The sequence below is a fragment of the Lissotriton helveticus genome, chromosome 11, assembly GCF_964261635.1.
Source record: "Lissotriton helveticus chromosome 11, aLisHel1.1, whole genome shotgun sequence".
In the NCBI taxonomy this organism is placed as follows: Eukaryota; Metazoa; Chordata; class Amphibia; order Caudata; family Salamandridae; genus Lissotriton; species Lissotriton helveticus.
Window position 1 is genome coordinate 39,715,687 of NC_136072.1, and position 18,371 is coordinate 39,734,057.

An 18,371-nucleotide genomic window follows, 5' to 3' on the forward strand; every position below is an offset into this window, starting at 1 on the left:
CTTTCCATTCTTCTCTTCCGCACAGCTTTGACCTTGGTTTCAATCCCAGTTCCTTACCCTCTGCTAAAAACTTTCTACTGCTTTTCATGTTGGTATCTAAACCAAATGCACCGTTGAAGCTGGTGCAAGATAGACATTGCACTCAGGGTCGTAATGTTTAGAACCGAGAGCATACAGATCATAGGGCGTTGGTGGTATAGTGGTGAGCATAGCTGCCTTCCAAGCAGTTGACCCGGGTTCGATTCCCGGCCAACGCAGTACAAATACTTATATATTCTGCAAGCTGGATATATTTTAATGCAATATGTCACAAAATGGAAATATCATGAACAGATTAATCAGCCAGATATAAAAAAATAAACAAATACGTAGGCAAACATCTCGATCGCCCCTTCTGCTATATTCATTGCCCTAATATATGATAAGTTCCATAAAGCAGAGTCACCACTCACATGTGCTGGTAATAAATATGTTACAGTGGGCAGACAATGAAAGGGCTGAGGCCCGACCAGACATTATAACTCCAGCATCTCTATGTTAAAAAGCATTTCTAGGCAATATCTAGCCTCTGAAAAAAATATGCAAGATCCACCGATAAATCTGGCAAAAGTCACTAACATTTTGGGCATACTTGTGCTCTCACCTGAATGTAGCGCCACCTTGTAGCCATCGGAGGTAACTGCAGCTCACAAAATGTTTCATAAGAGGGCAAGTTGAGAGGAATCCAAGAGGCAGATGTCCATAGAAAGAGCCTCTGACTACAGCAGGAAGGTTGGATGCTTCAAATTTGCATAGTTTCCTGTCCAACGTCCTCTCACGTCCCGAACGCCCACGTCACTCCACTGAATGCTCCTCATCTGCATAAAGAGAACACTTTCACAGAGGAGCAGAGTGGCGCAGCGGAAGCGTGCTGGGCCCATAACCCAGAGGTCGATGGATCGAAACCATCCTCTGCTAAATTTGCTTTATTTTCCTTCCAAGGACCAAGCTGTCATTTCCACGCTGCCAGAAAGGAAAAGCGCAAGCTTGCGCCAGCTATGTGAGAAAAGACTTCTCAACTATCTGTGTCTGCTGAAATACAAGAGAGGGATCGTCAAAGGATCCACCCTTTACTTTGAAAGTAAAGAGACACAATAATAAGCATAAATGACAGAGGGCGTTGGTGGTATAGTGGTGAGCATAGCTGCCTTCCATGCAGTTGACCCGGGTTCGATTCCCGGCCAACGCAGTGCAAATACTTATGTATTCTGCAAGCAGGATATATTTTAGTTCAACATGTCACAAAATGGAAATATCATGAACAGATTAATCAGCCATATATATAGAAATTAAAAAATACGTAGGCAAACATCTCAATCGCCCCTTCTGCTATATTCATTGTCCTAATATATGATAAGTTTCATAAAGCAGAGTCGCCATTCACATGTGCTGGTAATAAATATGTTATTTTGGGCAGGCAATGAAAGGGCTGAGGCCCGACCAGACATTATACCTCCAGCATCTCTATGTTAAAAAGCATTTCTAGGCAATTTCTAGCCTCTGAAAAAAATATGCAAGACCCACCGATAAATCTGGCCAAAGTCCGTAACATTTTTGCATACTTGTGCTCTGACCTGAATGTAGCGCCACCTCGTAGCTGTCGAAGGTAACTGCAGCTCACAAAATGTTTTATCAGAAGGCAAGTTGAGAGGAATCCAAGAGGCAGATGTCCATGGAAAGAGCCTCTCACTGCAGCAGGAAGGTTGGATGCTTGAAATTTGCATAGTTTCCTGTCCAACGTCCCGAACGCTCCCAAACGCTCAAAAGCCTCACACCGGGCAAGCCCTCACCGGGTAGATCTCTGGCTCCCAGGTAAAGCCAAATCCTGAGCATGTTAGCGCTAGTATCACAGAGAGAGATATAGAGGGTTCAAGAGCTGCTGTCTTGATAAATGTTTGAAACGGCTAGTGCCTGAGAGTGTCTGGCTTTCAGTTATGACTGATTGTGAGAGGGGAAGATTAAGTTTTTCTGCACCCAGCATGCCTTGCGATATACTTAGGCAAATGAGGTGAGAGCCCGACCAATCCCACTCTACTCTGCTGAATGCTCCTTATTTGCATAAAGAGAGCACTTTCACAACGGAGCAGAGTGGCGCAGCGGAAGCGTGCTGGGCCCATAACCCAGAGGTCTATGGATCGAAACCATCCTCTGCTAATTTTGCTTGATTTTTCTTCCAAGGACCAAGCTGTCATTCCCAGGCTGCCAGCAAGTAAAAGCGCAAGCTTTTGCCAGCTATGTGAGAAAAGACTTCTCAACTATCTGTGTCTGCTGAAATACAAGAGAGGGATCGTAAAAGGATCCACCCTGTACTTTGAAAGTAAAGACACACAATAATAAGCATAAATGACTGGTGGGACCTTCAAACACTTTTCTGGGCATGCTTTGAATTTCATTCTTCCCTTTTAGTTGTGCTATTATCTATCTCCTGGGCATTTCCTGGAATGTTCTCTCTTTCTCTTCCCTGCTTTGCTTCCCATGCTGCATCTATATGTTCATATCTATTATTTGTACTACTGCTTTCCATTCTTCTCTTCCGCACAGCTTTGACCTTGGTTTCAATCCCAGTTCCTTACCCTCTGCTAAAAACTTTCTACTGCTTTTCATGTTGGTATCTAAACCAAATGCACCGTTGAAGCTGGTGCAAGATAGACATTGCACTCAGGGTCGTAATGTTTAGAACCGAGAGCATACAGATCATAGGGCGTTGGTGGTATAGTGGTGAGCATAGCTGCCTTCCAAGCAGTTGACCCGGGTTCGATTCCCGGCCAACGCAGTACAAATACTTATATATTCTGCAAGCTGGATATATTTTAATGCAATATGTCACAAAATGGAAATATCATGAACAGATTAATCAGCCAGATATAAAAAAATAAACAAATACGTAGGCAAACATCTCGATCGCCCCTTCTGCTATATTCATTGCCCTAATATATGATAAGTTCCATAAAGCAGAGTCACCACTCACATGTGCTGGTAATAAATATGTTACAGTGGGCAGACAATGAAAGGGCTGAGGCCCGACCAGACATTATAACTCCAGCATCTCTATGTTAAAAAGCATTTCTAGGCAATATCTAGCCTCTGAAAAAAATATGCAAGATCCACCGATAAATCTGGCAAAAGTCACTAACATTTTGGGCATACTTGTGCTCTCACCTGAATGTAGCGCCACCTTGTAGCCATCGGAGGTAACTGCAGCTCACAAAATGTTTCATAAGAGGGCAAGTTGAGAGGAATCCAAGAGGCAGATGTCCATAGAAAGAGCCTCTGACTACAGCAGGAAGGTTGGATGCTTCAAATTTGCATAGTTTCCTGTCCAACGTCCTCTCACGTCCCGAACGCCCACGTCACTCCACTGAATGCTCCTCATCTGCATAAAGAGAACACTTTCACAGAGGAGCAGAGTGGCGCAGCGGAAGCGTGCTGGGCCCATAACCCAGAGGTCGATGGATCGAAACCATCCTCTGCTAAATTTGCTTTATTTTCCTTCCAAGGACCAAGCTGTCATTTCCACGCTGCCAGAAAGGAAAAGCGCAAGCTTGCGCCAGCTATGTGGGAAAAGACTTCTCAACTATCTGTGTCTGCTGAAATACAAGAGAGGGATCGTCAAAGGATCCACCCTTTACTTTGAAAGTAAAGAGACACAATAATAAGCATAAATGACAGAGGGCGTTGGTGGTATAGTGGTGAGCATAGCTGCCTTCCATGCAGTTGACCCGGGTTCGATTCCCGGCCAACGCAGTGCAAATACTTATGTATTCTGCAAGCAGGATATATTTTAGTTCAACATGTCACAAAATGGAAATATCATGAACAGATTAATCAGCCATATATATAGAAATTAAAAAATACGTAGGCAAACATCTCAATCGCCCCTTCTGCTATATTCATTGTCCTAATATATGATAAGTTTCATAAAGCAGAGTCGCCATTCACATGTGCTGGTAATAAATATGTTATTTTGGGCAGGCAATGAAAGGGCTGAGGCCCGACCAGACATTATACCTCCAGCATCTCTATGTTAAAAAGCATTTCTAGGCAATTTCTAGCCTCTGAAAAAAATATGCAAGACCCACCGATAAATCTGGCCAAAGTCCGTAACATTTTTGCATACTTGTGCTCTGACCTGAATGTAGCGCCACCTCGTAGCTGTCGAAGGTAACTGCAGCTCACAAAATGTTTTATCAGAAGGCAAGTTGAGAGGAATCCAAGAGGCAGATGTCCATGGAAAGAGCCTCTCACTGCAGCAGGAAGGTTGGATGCTTGAAATTTGCATAGTTTCCTGTCCAACGTCCCGAACGCTCCCAAACGCTCAAAAGCCTCACACCGGGCAAGCCCTCACCGGGTAGATCTCTGGCTCCCAGGTAAAGCCAAATCCTGAGCATGTTAGCGCTAGTATCACAGAGAGAGATATAGAGGGTTCAAGAGCTGCTGTCTTGATAAATGTTTGAAACGGCTAGTGCCTGAGAGTGTCTGGCTTTCAGTTATGACTGATTGTGAGAGGGGAAGATTAAGTTTTTCTGCACCCAGCATGCCTTGCGATATACTTAGGCAAATGAGGTGAGAGCCCGACCAATCCCACTCTACTCTGCTGAATGCTCCTTATTTGCATAAAGAGAGCACTTTCACAACGGAGCAGAGTGGCGCAGCGGAAGCGTGCTGGGCCCATAACCCAGAGGTCGATGGATCGAAACCATCCTCTGCTACTTTTGCTTGATTTTTCTTCCAAGGACCAAGCTGTCATTCCCAGGCTGCCAGCAAGTAAAAGCGCAAGCTTTTGCCAGCTATGTGAGAAAAGACTTCTCAACTATCTGTGTCTGCTGAAATACAAGAGAGGGATCGTAAAAGGATCCACCCTGTACTTTGAAAGTAAAGACACACAATAATAAGCATAAATGACTGGTGGGACCTTCAAACACTTTTCTGGGCATGCTTTGAATTTCATTCTTCCCTTTTAGTTGTGCTATTATCTATCTCCTGGGCATTTCCTGGAATGTTCTCTCTTTCTCTTCCCTGCTTTGCTTCCCATGCTGCATCTATATGTTCATATCTATTATTTGTACTACTGCTTTCCATTCTTCTCTTCCGCACAGCTTTGACCTTGGTTTCAATCCCAGTTCCTTACCCTCTGCTAAAAACTTTCTACTGCTTTTCATGTTGGTATCTAAACCAAATGCACCGTTGAAGCTGGTGCAAGATAGACATTGCACTCAGGGTCGTAATGTTTAGAACCGAGAGCATACAGATCATAGGGTGTTGGTGGTATAGTGGTGAGCATAGCTGCCTTCCAAGCAGTTGACCCGGGTTCGATTCCCGGCCAACGCAGTACAAATACTTATATATTCTGCAAGCTGGATATATTTTAATGCAATATGTCACAAAATGGAAATATCATGAACAGATTAATCAGCCAGATATAAAAAAATAAACAAATACGTAGGCAAACATCTCGATCGCCCCTTCTGCTATATTCATTGCCCTAATATATGATAAGTTCCATAAAGCAGAGTCACCACTCACATGTGCTGGTAATAAATATGTTACAGTGGGCAGACAATGAAAGGGCTGAGGCCCGACCAGACATTATAACTCCAGCATCTCTATGTTAAAAAGCATTTCTAGGCAATATCTAGCCTCTGAAAAAAATATGCAAGATCCACCGATAAATCTGGCAAAAGTCACTAACATTTTGGGCATACTTGTGCTCTCACCTGAATGTAGCGCCACCTTGTAGCCATCGGAGGTAACTGCAGCTCACAAAATGTTTCATAAGAGGGCAAGTTGAGAGGAATCCAAGAGGCAGATGTCCATAGAAAGAGCCTCTGACTACAGCAGGAAGGTTGGATGCTTCAAATTTGCATAGTTTCCTGTCCAACGTCCTCTCACGTCCCGAACGCCCACGTCACTCCACTGAATGCTCCTCATCTGCATAAAGAGAACACTTTCACAGAGGAGCAGAGTGGCGCAGCGGAAGCGTGCTGGGCCCATAACCCAGAGGTCGATGGATCAAAACCATCCTCTGCTAAATTTGCTTTATTTTCCTTCCAAGGACCAAGCTGTCATTTCCACGCTGCCAGAAAGGAAAAGCGCAAGCTTGCGCCAGCTATGTGAGAAAAGACTTCTCAACTATCTGTGTCTGCTGAAATACAAGAGAGGGATCGTCAAAGGATCCACCCTTTACTTTGAAAGTAAAGAGACACAATAATAAGCATAAATGACAGAGGGCGTTGGTGGTATAGTGGTGAGCATAGCTGCCTTCCATGCAGTTGACCCGGGTTCGATTCCCGGCCAACGCAGTGCAAATACTTATGTATTCTGCAAGCAGGATATATTTTAGTTCAACATGTCACAAAATGGAAATATCATGAACAGATTAATCAGCCATATATATAGAAATTAAAAAATACGTAGGCAAACATCTCAATCGCCCCTTCTGCTATATTCATTGTCCTAATATATGATAAGTTTCATAAAGCAGAGTCGCCATTCACATGTGCTGGTAATAAATATGTTATTTTGGGCAGGCAATGAAAGGGCTGAGGCCCGACCAGATATTATACCTCCAGCATCTCTATGTTAAAAAGCATTTCTAGGCAATTTCTAGCCTCTGAAAAAAATATGCAAGACCCACCGATAAATCTGGCCAAAGTCCGTAACATTTTTGCATACTTGTGCTCTGACCTGAATGTAGCGCCACCTCGTAGCTGTCGAAGGTAACTGCAGCTCACAAAATGTTTTATCAGAAGGCAAGTTGAGAGGAATCCAAGAGGCAGATGTCCATGGAAAGAGCCTCTCACTGCAGCAGGAAGGTTGGATGCTTGAAATTTGCATAGTTTCCTGTCCAACGTCCCGAACGCTCCCAAACGCTCAAAAGCCTCGCCCTCACCGGGTAGATCTCTGGCTCCCAGGTAAAGCCAAATCCTGAGCATGTTAGCGCTAGTATCACAGAGAGAGATATAGAGGGTTCAAGAGCTGCTGTCTTGATAAATGTTTGAAACGGCTAGTGCCTGAGAGTGTCTGGCTTTCAGTTATGACTGATTGTGAGAGGGGAAGATTAAGTTTTTCTGCACCCAGCATGCCTTGCGATATACTTAGGCAAATGAGGTGAGAGCCCGACCAATCCCACTCTACTCTGCTGAATGCTCCTTATTTGCATAAAGAGAGCACTTTCACAACGGAGCAGAGTGGCGCAGCGGAAGCGTGCTGGGCCCATAACCCAGAGGTCGATGGATCGAAACCATCCTCTGCTAATTTTGCTTGATTTTTCTTCCAAGGACCAAGCTGTCATTCCCAGGCTGCCAGCAAGTAAAAGCGCAAGCTTTTGCCAGCTATGTGAGAAAAGACTTCTCAACTATCTGTGTCTGCTGAAATACAAGAGAGGGATCGTAAAAGGATCCACCCTGTACTTTGAAAGTAAAGACACACAATAATAAGCATAAATGACTGGTGGGACCTTCAAACACTTTTCTGGGCATGCTTTGAATTTCATTCTTCCCTTTTAGTTGTGCTATTATCTATCTCCTGGGCATTTCCTGGAATGTTCTCTCTTTCTCTTCCCTGCTTTGCTTCCCATGCTGCATCTATATGTTCATATCTATTATTTGTACTACTGCTTTCCATTCTTCTCTTCCGCACAGCTTTGACCTTGGTTTCAATCCCAGTTCCTTACCCTCTGCTAAAAACTTTCTACTGCTTTTCATGTTGGTATCTAAACCAAATGCACCGTTGAAGCTGGTGCAAGATAGACATTGCACTCAGGGTCGTAATGTTTAGAACCGAGAGCATACAGATCATAGGGCGTTGGTGGTATAGTGGTGAGCATAGCTGCCTTCCAAGCAGTTGACCCGGGTTCGATTCCCGGCCAACGCAGTACAAATACTTATATATTCTGCAAGCTGGATATATTTTAATGCAATATGTCACAAAATGGAAATATCATGAACAGATTAATCAGCCAGATATAAAAAAATAAACAAATACGTAGGCAAACATCTCGATCGCCCCTTCTGCTATATTCATTGCCCTAATATATGATAAGTTCCATAAAGCAGTCACCACTCACATGTGCTGGTAATAAATATGTTACAGTGGGCAGACAATGAAAGGGCTGAGGCCCGACCAGACATTATAACTCCAGCATCTCTATGTTAAAAAGCATTTCTAGGCAATATCTAGCCTCTGAAAAAAATATGCAAGATCCACCGATAAATCTGGCAAAAGTCACTAACATTTTGGGCATACTTGTGCTCTCACCTGAATGTAGCGCCACCTTGTAGCCATCGGAGGTAACTGCAGCTCACAAAATGTTTCATAAGAGGGCAAGTTGAGAGGAATCCAAGAGGCAGATGTCCATAGAAAGAGCCTCTGACTACAGCAGGAAGGTTGGATGCTTCAAATTTGCATAGTTTCCTGTCCAACGTCCTCTCACGTCCCGAACGCCCACGTCACTCCACTGAATGCTCCTCATCTGCATAAAGAGAACACTTTCACAGAGGAGCAGAGTGGCGCAGCGGAAGCGTGCTGGGCCCATAACCCAGAGGTCGATGGATCGAAACCATCCTCTGCTAAATTTGCTTTATTTTCCTTCCAAGGACCAAGCTGTCATTTCCACGCTGCCAGAAAGGAAAAGCGCAAGCTTGCGCCAGCTATGTGAGAAAAGACTTCTCAACTATCTGTGTCTGCTGAAATACAAGAGAGGGATCGTCAAAGGATCCACCCTTTACTTTGAAAGTAAAGAGACACAATAATAAGCATAAATGACAGAGGGCGTTGGTGGTATAGTGGTGAGCATAGCTGCCTTCCAAGCAGTTGACCCGGGTTCGATTCCCGGCCAACGCAGTGCAAATACTTATGTATTCTGCAAGCAGGATATATTTTAGTTCAACATGTCACAAAATGGAAATATCATGAACAGATTAATCAGCCATATATATAGAAATTAAAAAATACGTAGGCAAACATCTCAATCGCCCCTTCTGCTATATTCATTGTCCTAATATATGATAAGTTTCATAAAGCAGAGTCGCCATTCACATGTGCTGGTAATAAATATGTTATTTTGGGCAGGCAATGAAAGGGCTGAGGCCCGACCAGACATTATACCTCCAGCATCTCTATGTTAAAAAGCATTTCTAGGCAATTTCTAGCCTCTGAAAAAAATATGCAAGACCCACCGATAAATCTGGCCAAAGTCCGTAACATTTTTGCATACTTGTGCTCTGACCTGAATGTAGCGCCACCTCGTAGCTGTCGAAGGTAACTGCAGCTCACAAAATGTTTTATCAGAAGGCAAGTTGAGAGGAATCCAAGAGGCAGATGTCCATGGAAAGAGCCTCTCACTGCAGCAGGAAGGTTGGATGCTTGAAATTTGCATAGTTTCCTGTCCAACGTCCCGAACGCTCCCAAACGCTCAAAAGCCTCACACCGGGCAAGCCCTCACCGGGTAGATCTCTGGCTCCCAGGTAAAGCCAAATCCTGAGCATGTTAGCGCTAGTATCACAGAGAGAGATATAGAGGGTTCAAGAGCTGCTGTCTTGATAAATGTTTGAAACGGCTAGTGCCTGAGAGTGTCTGGCTTTCAGTTATGACTGATTGTGAGAGGGGAAGATTAAGTTTTTCTGCACCCAGCATGCCTTGCGATATACTTAGGCAAATGAGGTGAGAGCCCGACCAATCCCACTCTACTCTGCTGAATGCTCCTTATTTGCATAAAGAGAACACTTTCACAACGGAGCAGAGTGGCGCAGCGGAAGCGTGCTGGGCCCATAACCCAGAGGTCGATGGATCGAAACCATCCTCTGCTAATTTTGCTTGATTTTTCTTCCAAGGACCAAGCTGTCATTCCCAGGCTGCCAGCAAGTAAAAGCGCAAGCTTTTGCCAGCTATGTGAGAAAAGACTTCTCAACTATCTGTGTCTGCTGAAATACAAGAGAGGGATCGTAAAAGGATCCACCCTGTACTTTGAAAGTAAAGACACACAATAATAAGCATAAATGACTGGTGGGACCTTCAAACACTTTTCTGGGCATGCTTTGAATTTCATTCTTCCCTTTTAGTTGTGCTATTATCTATCTCCTGGGCATTTCCTGGAATGTTCTCTCTTTCTCTTCCCTGCTTTGCTTCCCATGCTGCATCTATATGTTCATATCTATTATTTGTACTACTGCTTTCCATTCTTCTCTTCCGCACAGCTTTGACCTTGGTTTCAATCCCAGTTCCTTACCCTCTGCTAAAAACTTTCTACTGCTTTTCATGTTGGTATCTAAACCAAATGCACCGTTGAAGCTGGTGCAAGATAGACATTGCACTCAGGGTCGTAATGTTTAGAACCGAGAGCATACAGATCATAGGGCGTTGGTGGTATAGTGGTGAGCATAGCTGCCTTCCAAGCAGTTGACCCGGGTTCGATTCCCGGCCAACGCAGTACAAATACTTATATATTCTGCAAGCTGGATATATTTTAGTGCAATATGTCACAAAATGGAAATATCATGAACAGATTAATCAGCCAGATATAAAAAAATAAACAAATACGTAGGCAAACATCTCGATCGCCCCTTCTGCTATATTCATTGCCCTAATATATGATAAGTTCCATAAAGCAGAGTCACCACTCACATGTGCTGGTAATAAATATGTTACAGTGGGCAGACAATGAAAGGGCTGAGGCCCGACCAGACATTATAACTCCAGCATCTCTATGTTAAAAAGCATTTCTAGGCAATATCTAGCCTCTGAAAAAAATATGCAAGATCCACCGATAAATCTGGCAAAAGTCACTAACATTTTGGGCATACTTGTGCTCTCACCTGAATGTAGCGCCACCTTGTAGCCATCGGAGGTAACTGCAGCTCACAAAATGTTTCATAAGAGGGCAAGTTGAGAGGAATCCAAGAGGCAGATGTCCATAGAAAGAGTCTCTGACTACAGCAGGAAGGTTGGATGCTTCAAATTTGCATAGTTTCCTGTCCAACGTCCTCTCACGTCCCGAACGCCCACGTCACTCCACTGAATGCTCCTCATCTGCATAAAGAGAACACTTTCACAGAGGAGCAGAGTGGCGCAGCGGAAGCGTGCTGGGCCCATAACCCAGAGGTTGATGGATCGAAACCATCCTCTGCTAAATTTGCTTTATTTTCCTTCCAAGGACCAAGCTGTCATTTCCACGCTGCCAGAAAGGAAAAGCGCAAGCTTGCGCCAGCTATGTGAGAAAAGACTTCTCAACTATCTGTGTCTGCTGAAATACAAGAGAGGGATCGTCAAAGGATCCACCCTTTACTTTGAAAGTAAAGAGACACAATAATAAGCATAAATGACAGAGGGCGTTGGTGGTATAGTGGTGAGCATAGCTGCCTTCCATGCAGTTGACCCGGCTTCGATTCCCGGCCAACGCAGTGCAAATACTTATGTATTCTGCAAGCAGGATATATTTTAGTTCAACATGTCACAAAATGGAAATATCATGAACAGATTAATCAGCCATATATATAGAAATTAAAAAATACGTAGGCAAACATCTCAATCGCCCCTTCTGCTATATTCATTGTCCTAATATATGATAAGTTTCATAAAGCAGAGTCGCCATTCACATGTGCTGGTAATAAATATGTTATTTTGGGCAGGCAATGAAAGGGCTGAGGCCCGACCAGACATTATACCTCCAGCATCTCTATGTTAAAAAGCATTTCTAGGCAATTTCTAGCCTCTGAAAAAAATATGCAAGACCCACCGATAAATCTGGCCAAAGTCCGTAACATTTTTGCATACTTGTGCTCTGACCTGAATGTAGCGCCACCTCGTAGCTGTCGAAGGTAACTGCAGCTCACAAAATGTTTTATCAGAAGGCAAGTTGAGAGGAATCCAAGAGGCAGATGTCCATGGAAAGAGCCTCTCACTGCAGCAGGAAGGTTGGATGCTTGAAATTTGCATAGTTTCCTGTCCAACGTCCCGAACGCTCCCAAACGCTCAAAAGCCTCACACCGGGCAAGCCCTCACCGGGTAGATCTCTGGCTCCCAGGTAAAGCCAAATCCTGAGCATGTTAGCGCTAGTATCACAGAGAGAGATATAGAGGGTTCAAGAGCTGCTGTCTTGATAAATGTTTGAAACGGCTAGTGCCTGAGAGTGTCTGGCTTTCAGTTATGACTGATTGTGAGAGGGGAAGATTAAGTTTTTCTGCACCCAGCATGCCTTGCGATATACTTAGGCAAATGAGGTGAGAGCCCGACCAATCCCACTCTACTCTGCTGAATGCTCCTTATTTGCATAAAGAGAGCACTTTCACAACGGAGCAGAGTGGCGCAGCGGAAGCGTGCTGGGCCCATAACCCAGAGGTCGATGGATTGAAACCATCCTCTGCTAATTTTGCTTGATTTTTCTTCCAAGGACCAAGCTGTCATTCCCAGGCTGCCAGCAAGTAAAAGCGCAAGCTTTTGCCAGCTATGTGAGAAAAGACTTCTCAACTATCTGTGTCTGCTGAAATACAAGAGAGGGATCGTAAAAGGATCCACCCTGTACTTTGAAAGTAAAGACACACAATAATAAGCATAAATGACTGGTGGGACCTTCAAACACTTTTCTGGGCATGCTTTGAATTTCATTCTTCCCTTTTAGTTGTGCTATTATCTATCTCCTGGGCATTTCCTGGAATGTTCTCTCTTTCTCTTCCCTGCTTTGCTTCCCATGCTGCATCTATATGTTCATATCTATTATTTGTACTACTGCTTTCCATTCTTCTCTTCCGCACAGCTTTGACCTTGGTTTCAATCCCAGTTCCTTACCCTCTGCTAAAAACTTTCTACTGCTTTTCATGTTGGTATCTAAACCAAATGCACCGTTGAAGCTGGTGCAAGATAGACATTGCACTCAGGGTCGTAATGTTTAGAACCGAGAGCATACAGATCATAGGGCGTTGGTGGTATAGTGGTGAGCATAGCTGCCTTCCAAGCAGTTGACCCGGGTTCGATTCCCGGCCAACGCAGTACAAATACTTATATATTCTGCAAGCTGGATATATTTTAATGCAATATGTCACAAAATGGAAATATCATGAACAGATTAATCAGCCAGATATAAAAAAATAAACAAATACGTAGGCAAACATCTCGATCGCCCCTTCTGCTATATTCATTGCCCTAATATATGATAAGTTCCATAAAGCAGAGTCACCACTCACATGTGCTGGTAATAAATATGTTACAGTGGGCAGACAATGAAAGGGCTGAGGCCCGACCAGACATTATAACTCCAGCATCTCTATGTTAAAAAGCATTTCTAGGCAATATCTAGCCTCTGAAAAAAATATGCAAGATCCACCGATAAATCTGGCAAAAGTCACTAACATTTTGGGCATACTTGTGCTCTCACCTGAATGTAGCGCCACCTTGTAGCCATCGGAGGTAACTGCAGCTCACAAAATGTTTCATAAGAGGGCAAGTTGAGAGGAATCCAAGAGGCAGATGTCCATAGAAAGAGCCTCTGACTACAGCAGGAAGGTTGGATGCTTCAAATTTGCATAGTTTCCTGTCCAACGTCCTCTCACGTCCCGAACGCCCACGTCACTCCACTGAATGCTCCTCATCTGCATAAAGAGAACACTTTCACAGAGGAGCAGAGTGGCGCAGCGGAAGCGTGCTGGGCCCATAACCCAGAGGTCGATGGATCGAAACCATCCTCTGCTAAATTTGCTTTATTTTCCTTCCAAGGACCAAGCTGTCATTTCCACGCTGCCAGAAAGGAAAAGCGCAAGCTTGCGCCAGCTATGTGAGAAAAGACTTCTCAACTATCTGTGTCTGCTGAAATACAAGAGAGGGATCGTCAAAGGATCCACCCTTTACTTTGAAAGTAAAGAGACACAATAATAAGCATAAATGACAGAGGGCGTTAGTGGTATAGTGGTGAGCATAGCTGCCTTCCATGCAGTTGACCCGGGTTCGATTCCCGGCCAACGCAGTGCAAATACTTATGTATTCTGCAAGCAGGATATATTTTAGTTCAACATGTCACAAAATGGAAATATCATGAACAGATTAATCAGCCATATATATAGAAATTAAAAAATACGTAGGCAAACATCTCAATCGCCCCTTCTGCTATATTCATTGTCCTAATATATGATAAGTTTCATAAAGCAGAGTCGCCATTCACATGTGCTGGTAATAAATATGTTATTTTGGGCAGGCAATGAAAGGGCTGAGGCCCGACCAGACATTATACCTCCAGCATCTCTATGTTAAAAAGCATTTCTAGGCAATTTCTAGCCTCTGAAAAAAATATGCAAGACCCACCGATAAATCTGGCCAAAGTCCGTAACATTTTTGCATACTTGTGCTCTGACCTGAATGTAGCGCCACCTCGTAGCTGTCGAAGGTAACTGCAGCTCACAAAATGTTTTATCAGAAGGCAAGTTGAGAGGAATCCAAGAGGCAGATGTCCATGGAAAGAGCCTCTCACTGCAGCAGGAAGGTTGGATGCTTGAAATTTGCATAGTTTCCTGTCCAACGTCCCGAACGCTCCCAAACGCTCAAAAGCCTCACACCGGGCAAGCCCTCACCGGGTAGATCTCTGGCTCCCAGGTAAAGCCAAATCCTGAGCATGTTAGCGCTAGTATCACAGAGAGAGATATAGAGGGTTCAAGAGCTGCTGTCTTGATAAATGTTTGAAACGGCTAGTGCCTGAGAGTGTCTGGCTTTCAGTTATGACTGATTGTGAGAGGGGAAGATTAAGTTTTTCTGCACCCAGCATGCCTTGCGATATACTTAGGCAAATGAGGTGAGAGCCCGACCAATCCCACTCTACTCTGCTGAATGCTCCTTATTTGCATAAAGAGAGCACTTTCACAACGGAGCAGAGTGGCGCAGCGGAAGCGTGCTGGGCCCATAACCCAGAGGTCGATGGATCGAAACCATCCTCTGCTAATTTTGCTTGATTTTTCTTCCAAGGACCAAGCTGTCATTCCCAGGCTGCCAGCAAGTAAAAGCGCAAGCTTTTGCCAGCTATGTGAGAAAAGACTTCTCAACTATCTGTGTCTGCTGAAATACAAGAGAGGGATCGTAAAAGGATCCACCCTGTACTTTGAAAGTAAAGACACACAATAATAAGCATAAATGACTGGTGGGACCTTCAAACACTTTTCTGGGCATGCTTTGAATTTCATTCTTCCCTTTTAGTTGTGCTATTATCTATCTCCTGGGCATTTCCTGGAATGTTCTCTCTTTCTCTTCCCTGCTTTGCTTCCCATGCTGCATCTATATGTTCATATCTATTATTTGTACTACTGCTTTCCATTCTTCTCTTCCGCACAGCTTTGACCTTGGTTTCAATCCCAGTTCCTTACCCTCTGCTAAAAACTTTCTACTGCTTTTCATGTTGGTATCTAAACCAAATGCACCGTTGAAGCTGGTGCAAGATAGACATTGCACTCAGGGTCGTAATGTTTAGAACCGAGAGCATACAGATCATAGGGCGTTGGTGGTATAGTGGTGAGCATAGCTGCCTTCCAAGCAGTTGACCCGGGTTCGATTCCCGGCCAACGCAGTACAAATACTTATATATTCTGCAAGCTGGATATATTTTAATGCAATATGTCACAAAATGGAAATATCATGAACAGATTAATCAGCCAGATATAAAAAAATAAACAAATACGTAGGCAAACATCTCGATTGCCCCTTCTGCTATATTCATTGCCCTAATATATGATAAGTTCCATAAAGCAGAGTCACCACTCACATGTGCTGGTAATAAATATGTTACAGTGGGCAGACAATGAAAGGGCTGAGGCCCGACCAGACATTATAACTCCAGCATCTCTATGTTAAAAAGCATTTCTAGGCAATATCTAGCCTCTGAAAAAAATATGCAAGATCCACCGATAAATCTGGCAAAAGTCACTAACATTTTGGGCATACTTGTGCTCTCACCTGAATGTAGCGCCACCTTGTAGCCATCGGAGGTAACTGCAGCTCACAAAATGTTTCATAAGAGGGCAAGTTGAGAGGAATCCAAGAGGCAGATGTCCATAGAAAGAGCCTCTGACTACAGCAGGAAGGTTGGATGCTTCAAATTTGCATAGTTTCCTGTCCAACGTCCTCTCACGTCCCGAACGCCCACGTCACTCCACTGAATGCTCCTCATCTGCATAAAGAGAACACTTTCACAGAGGAGCAGAGTGGCGCAGCGGAAGCGTGCTGGGCCCATAACCCAGAGGTCGATGGATCGAAACCATCCTCTGCTAAATTTGCTTTATTTTCCTTCCAAGGACCAAGCTGTCATTTCCACGCTGCCAGAAAGGAAAAGCGCAAGCTTGCGCCAGCTATGTGAGAAAAGACTTCTCAACTATCTGTGTCTGCTGAAATACAAGAGAGGGATCGTCAAAGGATCCACCCTTTACTTTGAAAGTACAGAGACACAATAATAAGCATAAATGACAGAGGGCGTTGGTGGTATAGTGGTGAGCATAGCTGCCTTCCATGCAGTTGACCCGGGTTCGATTCCCGGCCAACGCAGTGCAAATACTTATGTATTCTGCAAGCAGGATATATTTTAGTTCAACATGTCACAAAATGGAAATATCATGAACAGATTAATCAGCCATATATATAGAAATTAAAAAATACGTAGGCAAACATCTCAATCGCCCCTTCTGCTATATTCATTGTCCTAATATATGATAAGTTTCATAAAGCAGAGTCGCCATTCACATGTGCTGGTAATAAATATGTTATTTTGGGCAGGCAATGAAAGGGCTGAGGCCCGACCAGACATTATACCTCCAGCATCTCTATGTTAAAAAGCATTTCTAGGCAATTTCTAGCCTCTGAAAAAAATATGCAAGACCCACCGATAAATCTGGCCAAAGTCCGTAACATTTTTGCATACTTGTGCTCTGACCTGAATGTAGCGCCACCTCGTAGCTGTCGAAGGTAACTGCAGCTCACAAAATGTTTTATCAGAAGGCAAGTTGAGAGGAATCCAAGAGGCAGATGTCCATGGAAAGAGCCTCTCACTGCAGCAGGAAGGTTGGATGCTTGAAATTTGCATAGTTTCCTGTCCAACGTCCACAACGCTCCCAAACGCTCAAAAGCCTCACACCGGGCAAGCCCTCACCGGGTAGATCTCTGGCTCCCAGGTAAAGCCAAATCCTGAGCATGTTAGCGCTAGTATCACAGAGAGAGATATAGAGGGTTCAAGAGCTGCTGTCTTGATAAATGTTTGAAACGGCTAGTGCCTGAGAGTGTCTGGCTTTCAGTTATGACTGATTGTGAGAGGGGAAGATTAAGTTTTTCTGCACCCAGCATGCCTTGCGATATACTTAGGCAAATGAGGTGAGAGCCCGACCAATCCCACTCTACTCTGCTGAATGCTCCTTATTTGCATAAAGAGAACACTTTCACAACAGACCAGAGTGGCGCAGCGGAAGCGTGCTGGGCCCATAACCCAGAGGTCGATGGATCGAAACCATCCTCTGCTAATTTTGCTTGATTTTTCTTCCAAGGACCAAGCTGTCATTCCCAGGCTGCCAGCAAGTAAAAGCGCAAGCTTTTGCCAGCTATGTGAGAAAAGACTTCTCAACTATCTGTGTCTGCTGAAATACAAGAGAGGGATCGTAAAAGGATCCACCCTGTACTTTGAAAGTAAAGACACACAATAATAAGCATAAATGACTGGTGGGACCTTCAAACACTTTTCTGGGCATGCTTCGAATTTCATTATTCCCTTTTAGTTGTGCTATTATCTATCTCCTGGGCATTTCCTGGAATGTTCTCTCTTTCTCTTCCCTGCTTTGCTTCCCATGCTGCATCTATATGTTCATATCTATTATTTGTACTACTGCTTTCCATTCTTCTCTTCCGCACAGCTTTGACCTTGGTTTCAATCCCAGTTCCTTACCCTCTGCTAAAAACTTTCTACTGCTTTTCATGTTGGTATCTAAACCAAATGCACCGTTGAAGCTGGTGCAAGATAGACATTGCACTCAGGGTCGTAATGTTTAGAACCGAGAGCATACAGATCATAGGGCGTTGGTGGTATAGTGGTGAGCATAGCTGCCTTCCAAGCAGTTGACCCGGGTTCGATTCCCGGCCAACGCAGTACAAATACTTATATATTCTGCAAGCTGGATATATTTTAATGCAATATGTCACAAAATGGAAATATCATGAACAGATTAATCAGCCAGATATAAAAAAATAAACAAATACGTAGGCAAACATCTCGATTGCCCCTTCTGCTATATTCATTGCCCTAATATATGATAAGTTCCATAAAGCAGAGTCACCACTCACATGTGCTGGTAATAAATATGTTACAGTGGGCAGACAATGAAAGGGCT

The 18,371-nt window shown here is 43.9% G+C and overlaps 13 non-coding genes across 13 annotated transcripts; all 13 read left to right on the forward strand.

Annotated features, from left to right (window-relative positions):
* The first annotated feature begins 185 nt into the window (after positions 1–185).
* On the forward strand, positions 186–257 carry TRNAG-UCC (transfer RNA glycine (anticodon UCC)). Its single transcript has one exon. It is a non-coding gene; the product is annotated as a tRNA-Gly (tRNA).
* An 899-nt stretch (positions 258–1,156) lies between these two features.
* TRNAG-UCC (transfer RNA glycine (anticodon UCC)) lies at positions 1,157–1,228 on the forward strand. The gene has a single exon. It is a non-coding gene; the product is annotated as a tRNA-Gly (tRNA).
* A 1,512-nt stretch (positions 1,229–2,740) lies between these two features.
* Positions 2,741–2,812, forward strand: TRNAG-UCC (transfer RNA glycine (anticodon UCC)). The gene has a single exon. It is a non-coding gene; the product is annotated as a tRNA-Gly (tRNA).
* An 899-nt stretch (positions 2,813–3,711) lies between these two features.
* TRNAG-UCC (transfer RNA glycine (anticodon UCC)) lies at positions 3,712–3,783 on the forward strand. The gene has a single exon. It is a non-coding gene; the product is annotated as a tRNA-Gly (tRNA).
* A 1,512-nt stretch (positions 3,784–5,295) lies between these two features.
* On the forward strand, positions 5,296–5,367 carry TRNAG-UCC (transfer RNA glycine (anticodon UCC)). Its single transcript has one exon. It is a non-coding gene; the product is annotated as a tRNA-Gly (tRNA).
* Positions 5,368–6,266: 899 nt separating this feature from the next.
* Positions 6,267–6,338, forward strand: TRNAG-UCC (transfer RNA glycine (anticodon UCC)). The gene has a single exon. It is a non-coding gene; the product is annotated as a tRNA-Gly (tRNA).
* A 1,501-nt stretch (positions 6,339–7,839) lies between these two features.
* On the forward strand, positions 7,840–7,911 carry TRNAG-UCC (transfer RNA glycine (anticodon UCC)). Its single transcript has one exon. It is a non-coding gene; the product is annotated as a tRNA-Gly (tRNA).
* An 897-nt stretch (positions 7,912–8,808) lies between these two features.
* Positions 8,809–8,880, forward strand: TRNAG-UCC (transfer RNA glycine (anticodon UCC)). The gene has a single exon. It is a non-coding gene; the product is annotated as a tRNA-Gly (tRNA).
* Positions 8,881–10,392: 1,512 nt separating this feature from the next.
* Positions 10,393–10,464, forward strand: TRNAG-UCC (transfer RNA glycine (anticodon UCC)). Its single transcript has one exon. It is a non-coding gene; the product is annotated as a tRNA-Gly (tRNA).
* A 2,483-nt stretch (positions 10,465–12,947) lies between these two features.
* TRNAG-UCC (transfer RNA glycine (anticodon UCC)) lies at positions 12,948–13,019 on the forward strand. The gene has a single exon. It is a non-coding gene; the product is annotated as a tRNA-Gly (tRNA).
* Positions 13,020–15,502: 2,483 nt separating this feature from the next.
* TRNAG-UCC (transfer RNA glycine (anticodon UCC)) lies at positions 15,503–15,574 on the forward strand. Its single transcript has one exon. It is a non-coding gene; the product is annotated as a tRNA-Gly (tRNA).
* Positions 15,575–16,473: 899 nt separating this feature from the next.
* Positions 16,474–16,545, forward strand: TRNAG-UCC (transfer RNA glycine (anticodon UCC)). The gene has a single exon. It is a non-coding gene; the product is annotated as a tRNA-Gly (tRNA).
* Positions 16,546–18,057: 1,512 nt separating this feature from the next.
* On the forward strand, positions 18,058–18,129 carry TRNAG-UCC (transfer RNA glycine (anticodon UCC)). The gene has a single exon. It is a non-coding gene; the product is annotated as a tRNA-Gly (tRNA).
* Positions 18,130–18,371: the final 242 nt, after the last annotated feature.